Here is an 8,132-nt window from a genome sequence, read left to right on the forward strand (position 1 = left end):
TCTCAGAGCTTGAGCCAGGGAGCTCCACTCAAAGCATTAATTTTTTGGAACAAACAAGAGCAGCAAGGGTGGAAATTAAATGATGTTTAATAAAACTCCCTTTACTCAAAACTTCATTTCATCCTTTAAGCTTGTAATAAAGGAAATATTTTAGGTTTTCACTTGTCCTATCAGGAGAGTAGCTAGCAGTGATGCCAAACAAGGACAGCAAGGTGTAAAAGGAGCTCTATCTTCTCCAAAACTACCCACTGTTTTGGTCCTTATCCTCCCAACAGAGTGGCCTTAAGTTTGGAAGCATGGATGAGCTGAAGACGTACCTAAAACAGCAGCACCCAACCTGTATAAAGTGCAATCACGGTGAGTGCAGCAACTTCAACTACTTTAACAATGATAACATCAGCCAGCCAAGATATTGCTGCAGTCTGTGCAAGAAAAAATTCACCTATGGTGGAAAAACAAAACTAACCTACATGAAGCAGCCAAGATCAAGCAGCACTCAGAAAGTCGACATGGCACATGAGAATAAAAAGCTCAAACACACTCTAGTTGAAGATGAGACAAAGAAGGGTTTGCTGGTCCATGAAAGTGAAGTGAAGTAGAGTGGTCAACAGGTTGATAAAGCTGGGGTGGTGATCCAGGTGGAGGACAAGGAAGATCTTAACATGGATGACTTGGAGGTGGCTAGAATCATGGCATTGGTTGAGGAGAATGAAGTCCCAAACAAGGAGGAACACATCCCTCTTGCATTCCTTGAGGTGGCAGAAATTGAAGTGAGTGACAAAGAGATGACTGAAATTTTATTGTCAAATCTGGAGGATGTTGATGATAAGGAGATGCTAGATCTCACATTTTAGTGGACAGAACACAAGGAAGGCTTGGCGGAAATTCAAATTGGCAATGGGGAAACAAGCCAAATCCTCCAAAAGAATGTAGACAATGAGGGTCTTGTGCTGGAGGGGGATTCTCAGGAGGAGCAGGCAGAGGCAATGGAGGAGGACATTGATTTTGCTCTCGAGCTTGAACAAGATCTCTAGGCCGAAGAAGATAAGCGAAAGGAGGAATCCATGATACTCTGGAAAATTGAATTGGAGAAAGCTAAATGTAGTGGTGTTTTTAATGTCAAATCAAATTGGCAGAGTAGTATTATTTGTTGATTGAATCAACAATCAAATCAGCAAAATCAGGATAGAGAAAAAAAACAAATACCTCCATGTTTAGTGTATAATTTATTAATACTATTATATCCAAATACCACTTTTTTGAATTAAAGATGATGTTCAGAACAAGAATTTTCCACTGGTCCTGAAATCGGCCTGGGCATGTATCAAAACCTTGTTTCCAGATCTAAGATGTGACTTTTTATTTGAAAGAAGTCCAATATACTGGAAAGAAAGAAACGAACCCTGCCCTCGTTTGTCGTTTTCACTGTGCTGAACAGCGGCAAGATCGAGTCCTTGGCCTTCTTTTCCGCAAGCTTCCAAACGCATTGGAGCCATGGTTACCATTTTCTTGCATAATTACTGCTCGGTTTTCCTTGTCAGTGCTTGCCCTCGTCTTGCTTTGGAGATATGGCCATCTCGTCCGTCTCAGCCTGAGGCCTCTCAACTCTGGCATTCACGCCTCTTCTGCTCGATCCAGGACAATTCTCCTTGCTCCGTTTATTATTTTCTTTGCCGCTGCAGCATACATCCACTGCTGCTTACCAGCATCTATTACAAAAAGCTTGCGAGTAAAAGCATTCGGTATATAAGAGAAGCCAACCTGCATGTTCTTTGAATGAAGAATCGCACAGCGCGTTTGCAAGTTCAGGAATTGTAGCCTCAGCTACAGCTTCAACTGTTCGTAAGCCTGCTTTGTATAAACATCTAGCTCGTGCAGCCTGTGAAAACATAAAACAAAGGTAAAACAATCAAAGAGCTGGCACGGTGCCCCTCGGCACCTTGAACGTACTGCAAACGTCCATTAGCGGCACTTCCTAGTGCCGAAACTTCAGTATTAAGGAACAAAGGTCGATGAACAAGCTTGGACAATATAAGAGCCACAAAAAAGCGTTTGTACACACGCAAGTTTTGATCCGCCTCGCTAGCCTTCTCACTACCTTTTATACTCCTTTTACGGCCCTGCATTGGTGCTCCATGAGACATGCGCATCAGGGATGCCTCGGTCACCCCAACTCTAGCAACTGCCTGTAAAATGCGAAAGCATTACAATGTCTATTTCTAGCTTTCGTCTATAAGATCGACATAGGACAATTCGACAAATCTTTGATAGTAAACTACCCAGTCCGGTTCAAGCTCCATGTGAATAGGAGTAACCTCAAATCTGACGCTAAAACAAAACTTTCACGGGCTTTAGCCAAAGACAACCTGCATCCGGATAATTAAAATTCGTCATTGCCAGCAAAAACGAGAGAGGACGTACCAAGCATTCTTCCAGGCTGAGTGAACTGCCAAACGCTGCTTTTCCTAATGGAGTCATTTGGTAGATCTGTAACTCCTGATCCCACACTATCAGTCGGCACAGCAAAGAATCTTGAGCAGACTTCACGACGTCATGAAAAGGTTGTATAGAGTTGAGAAATGTGCAGCGCACATAGCGGTTGACATCCTGTGCCCACCTCCAAAAGAGCTCTCATCATTCCATTCTTTTCCTCGGGGAGACATGACTGCAATGGTTGACAACCTTCTTTCAGAATGGGAAGCTCCTCACTTTTACAGATTAATATCTTCAAAACCAACATTCGGCAAATTTCAGAATACATAAACGGGAGAAGTCTTACACTCTCGCCATGCGTGTCTATCCCTGCTCTTCCTGCTCTCCCAGCCATTTGCCTGTATCTCGTCCCATCCAAAAAGTCCCGCCCAATTTTGGGAGTCCGAAAGATTACTCTTCGAGCTGGAAGATTTGTCGAGGTCGCCGTTAAATACACGAACGATTCCTTGTCTGTAGCAAGTTTCTACAACTTCTCTTTCCTCGGCCTGTAAGATCAAAGCAGAATATAGAGTGAAAACTTCAGACAGAATTATCGTGAAACCCGCATGTTGGTAGGCGACACCAACCGGCAGGGTATCCCCCAGAACGGGGTCCAAACCCGCGGGGCACTTACGCAATGCTTCAGCTGCTTCGGATCCATCTCTGTAGGTTGCTGCATTCGCTTGAGAAGACACTGAAAACTTTGGCAAATATTTTGCAACATGACAGGCAGTGGTTTCGCAGGCAAGACGACTTGAACAAAACAAAAGCACAGGATGGCCTTACTAAGCACCTAGACAACAACTGAAATCAGTAAGACCTATGAAAGGTCCTTGTCAAAAGACAAAAGTAACCCCATGGCACAGATGGACGATGTGATCTGGATCCTTGCCGCTAAGTTCAGAGCCTACTTTTAGAGCACAAACGGTATTCATACTAACATCGTAAATGACTTTAATGTGTTCGTCTAAAGGACCGGGCGAAAGTTAGTCTCATAAAATGCAGCCTGCAAATTATCATCATGGTCTGTAAGACTTGAAAAAGATTGCAATACCTGAAGCCATTGCACTTATTCTTATAATTTGCAAGCTCGTGGGGCCGTCGGGCTGCTGCTTTCATAGCCACCTTTACCGGCCGCATATTGTAGCTTAGTTCTAGCAAACAACCTCTCTCTTTATCCCCAACCTGCACCAGACTGTTACAAGAAAGATATTGGGATGTCAGTATACATACCATATGAAGCTCATCTATAACTACGACTGCTAGTTCAGACAGCCGCCCGTCCTCTACCAGCTTATTGATGAGTGAGTTATGTTCCAGTACCGCCTCTAAATGCTCTGTCTAGCAAAGTAAAAACCAGTTGACGTTTTGACAAAACAAAACCAAGCATACCTTCTCAGAACACAACGCGACATAGGTAAGACCAGCATTGCCATTTTCCCTGTCGCCAGCACTCTTTTTAACATCAAAATTCTGCTCTTTCCTGGACTGTCAAAAGTTTTAAGGATTACCATAAAAGAAAACTAAATAAGAAATCTCAAGCACCTTGTTGAGGCACAGTAAACAAGACTTTTACCATCCAAAACTCCTTCAAGGCGTAGACAATCAACCTGTAGTTTCTTGTAACTAGACACTAAAATCACAAACAGTTAGCTTACCTGCCATTGATACAGTCTTCTAACCCCTTTCCGAAAGTATCCTTCACATAATTCAGCCAGAAGCCAATCGGACAACTTCTCACCGGAGACTGAGGACGACGGATCGCTCACGATTGCCTTTCCTTCAGTGGGAGCTGCAGCAACTTCTTTGCCAACGTTGTCATGACTCGCAAAGTCGAAGCACACGACCGGTAGTGGAGAGTTCAATAACTTCGGGCCGTCAGGGTTGACACGCGACTTCACTTCCAAGCAGTCACCTTTCTTGCTCCCAAGGACGCGTATTGCCTCGTCCCAGAAGTTATCACCTGGTGATACATACTTGTTGTCGAGTAGCCAGTTCGGAGTGGGATCGCCACTATTTCCAGCGCTTGCATGAGGAGTGCATGGTAGCTTCTTCTCACTGTGCTGAAAGGGCGGTAATTTTCTGTCAGCCACTTCAACTGCTCGTTCCACTGAGAGGAATCGCCATCTCGTTTCTCAAAGCTTTGCTTTGGAGAGACGTCCATCTTCTCGCTCTTCTCTTGCAAAACATCTCTAGAGATAGCTGCTACCTTTTTTGTTGGGGAAACACCACTGAAACCAAACACAGGCATCAGCAAAAAAGAATGAAAGAAAAAAGATCATCGTCACTTACTGGAGACAGATCGCCAGGATTTCTTCTCGTTTGCTTTCTTGTCCCTCTAACAATGCACTGAAAGTAGTGATCTGGCTCAGCCCTAGATCCGTTGGAAGCATAAAAACTATGCTTAGTTTCAAATTTAAAAACTGGCGCGTTAAAGTTAGCGCTCGACTTCTACCAGTGATCGTTGCAAGAGCACGCTCCATCTTTGTAAGAATGGAAGCGGCTCGCGTCCCTGAAAACTATCGCCCGCTGGTCGATCCTGGAGATAAATCCAATCGCCCAGTGGCAATCGTCACAAACTAAGGATTGCTGTGCCTAAATGTATCGGCATCGAACTTGCAGGGCGTCACAGAGAATGGCAGACTCTTGCTTGGGTCTGCCAGATACCAGCTGAAAATTCTTTTTACATGTGCAATAACCGTAGTCAGCTCCTCACCTTAAACAGCAACCTAGGTTAAAAGAAGCGACTATATATAGCCGGGCATGTTACCACCTATTTCGACGCGATCGTGCGACATTGTGTCGCGGATCCTGTGAATAGAAACCGATAGTAGAATCGGGCGCTTGGATGACTTCGCTCACAGGTGGAATTCCAACTCGCATCTGTTCAATCCCTGCTGGCTCAGCTCACTGACGACTTCGATCCCAAGAACAGCGTTGCTTCCATGCGCAAGAACGGGACCCAATAACAGCAAAGCTCGGCCATTTTCTCCTCACCTCCACGTCCAGGTTGATGGAGCGGAAAACCACTTCGCTGTCGATCTCCTCTTGACCCATCTTGCAATGCCATGATCAACCCCTGGTGATCCTGCTCCTTGGCTATGAAGCAACGTTTGGATCGTTCACGTCCAGCATGAATTCGTGGCACAGCAGCGAGTCCGCGTCTCCTACCTCTCCTTTTCGTCTCCAGGATGCCTTGGATGATCGCCTTGGTGTTGGGGAGTGACGAAATGGAAGCAAAGGTCCTGGACGAGAGGCTCGCCTGCAGTTGAGAGGAGACGAAGGCGGGAGCCGTACGGAGTGTAATTAATTTGTAATTGTGACTTTTAAGGGAGGCAAACGGCGTTGACGATGAGATACAAATGTAAGTTTCAGGTCGCCAGATCGCCTGCTGCCAATGGTTTAGCGTTTAACATTCCACTTTTGATTTAGCTTGGTTTTGATTAATTTCCAGCAAGAGAATCTCTGGGATTTAGCTACAGCCATGGGTTTTGTGGCTTCTCAGCAAGCTGCTAGAATTTGTGGTAACCTCTAAAACTTTGCTAGAGAAATATAATTCAAATCCAGTTGTTCTTTGTTGCGTGTTCTGGGAGGGTCCATTACTCCAAAGAAGTTCCTGGCCGAACCCCAACTTAAGCATGCAATCACCACAACTTAAAGTTCTTCCTTCAGTCTCAAGCATCTAGACTCTAACAAGGTGAGTCGTTAAGTTTTAGGATCTATCAATGCTGCAGCTCCCATGTAACGGACATACAGCAGTCTCAATGATATGCTCTCATGGCATCTTCTTCATCCTCGGGTCCAATCCATATTTAAGAATTAGTCGTATTTCATTAGAATAAAAAATTGTGCACGTCACAAGCATTGGAAACATTCATCGTCTCCAATATAAATAATCACATCGTCTATCAAAAATCTCATTAGTTCATGGCTCTCTCAGTTATTCTATACTTTCTTCTAAGTTTAAGTGTCATGTATCTCTCAGGTTTAATTACTTTTTCTTATGTAAGCCCGTGTTTGAATTTATTTCCAGGGACGAGACACCCACATTGTCTATTTGGGGAATGTGGATAAATCGCTACATCTAGATGCTGTTACTAGCTCCCATCATGCACTCCTTCAAGGCGTTTTCGGAAGGTAAATTCAGCTGCTGTTACTAGCTCCCATCATGCACTCCTTCAAGGCGTTTTAGGAAGGTAAAGTTGAAAAGAGTATGAATTCATCCAAATTCGAGTGTGCCAGTGTCAAAGCTGCTAGAGAATCACTGGGTTTTAGCTACAGGCATGGATTCAGTGGCTTCTCGGCTTGACTAACAGAAGAACAAGCTGCTAGAATCTCTGGTAAACTCTCTTAGAAGTTTTAAAATTTTATCCACAATTGCAGGCCTCCCCAACGTGTTGTCCGTTTTTCCCAATGAAATCCACACGGTCCATACCACAAACTCATGGGAGTTTCTCGGCCTCTATTGGAAAGAACTCTTTCTTTGGTGCTAGCGAAGCTACTGAATCATCGTGGCTATGGAAGGAAGCAAAATATTGCAAAGACGTTATCATTGGTGTTTTAGATTCAGGTATTTCCCTCTTTGAACTATCTTTTGGGGATTGGTTCCATACCATGATCGGAAAAGCTTTCCGACTCTGGCCATAGTCCTGGAAAAAACCAACATGATAGAAAAAGGAGCGGAAAGGAACTTGGGAGCAATTCAACCCTTCTCACTGCAACAAGTAATTCAAGAATCACATAGTATGCTAAACATTTGTCTTTCAGGAAACTTATCGGTGCCAGATTCTTTTCCCACGGCCTACAAGATGGTCCCAAGGCTTATGCAAAAGCACACCAAGAACTTCTTTCTCCAAGAGATGTTGAAGGGCACCGATTCGTAAAAAACACAACTGGCTTGGCCACGCAAAAGGTACTGCAAAGGGTGGCGCTCCACGCCTCGCAATCTATAAGATGTGCTGGAGAAACATTACGGACAGCATAGTGCGGTGCCCGGGGTTCTCATACTCTCAGCGCCTTTGATATGGGAATCCACAATGGCGTGGATATCTTTTCTGCGTCGATCGATGGACAGCAGCCACTGTCGATTGGTGCGTTCCATGCCATGCAGAAAGGCATTGTGGTGGTGTCTTCGGCTGGAAATTTGGGTCCTCGCTCGGTGCAAAATGTAGCCCCTTGGGTTATCGCTGTTGGAGCGAGCACTATTGATCAAACCTATTTTGGAGACCTTTATCTTGGCAACAATAAATCATTTCGAGTATTTCTCGTTACTTATAAAGAACTATTTAAATTTAACTATCTTTGGTTTCTTTGACTAAGCAAAGAACGTTGGCTTGCCAACTTCCAACTTTTCAGCCAGGTAAAATTATTACTCTCTAGTTTGAGTTAAACAACTATTAATGCTGCAGCCAATTGTGTATGGGTTGGTCTTTGGATCCCGAGAAAGTCCAGGGCAAGATCGTGGCATGCTTGAGAGGGCCAATGCATCTAGCATTCCAATCATTCGAAGTTTCTCAAGCTGGTGGAGCTGGGATTATCTTTTGCAACTCCACTCTTGAATTTGATCAAAATCCAGAAAATGAGTTTCTTCTTTTGAAGAGTTGGACAAGCCATCTTCTCATATATCAAATCTACAAGGTAAAACTGTTATGTTCTGCTTT

At 44.2% G+C, this 8,132-nt stretch overlaps 1 long non-coding RNA gene across 1 annotated transcript; it reads left to right on the forward strand.

Moving 5' to 3' along the window:
• The first annotated feature begins 6,804 nt into the window (after positions 1–6,804).
• On the forward strand, positions 6,805–7,767 carry LOC9661875. Its single transcript, XR_002990716.1, has 2 exons — positions 6,805–7,196; positions 7,240–7,767. It is a non-coding gene; the product is annotated as an uncharacterized LOC9661875 (long non-coding RNA).
• Positions 7,768–8,132: the final 365 nt, after the last annotated feature.

This window comes from Selaginella moellendorffii, unplaced genomic scaffold (assembly GCF_000143415.4).
Source record: "Selaginella moellendorffii unplaced genomic scaffold, v1.0 SELMOscaffold_92, whole genome shotgun sequence".
NCBI lineage: Eukaryota > Viridiplantae > Streptophyta > Lycopodiopsida > Selaginellales > Selaginellaceae > Selaginella > Selaginella moellendorffii.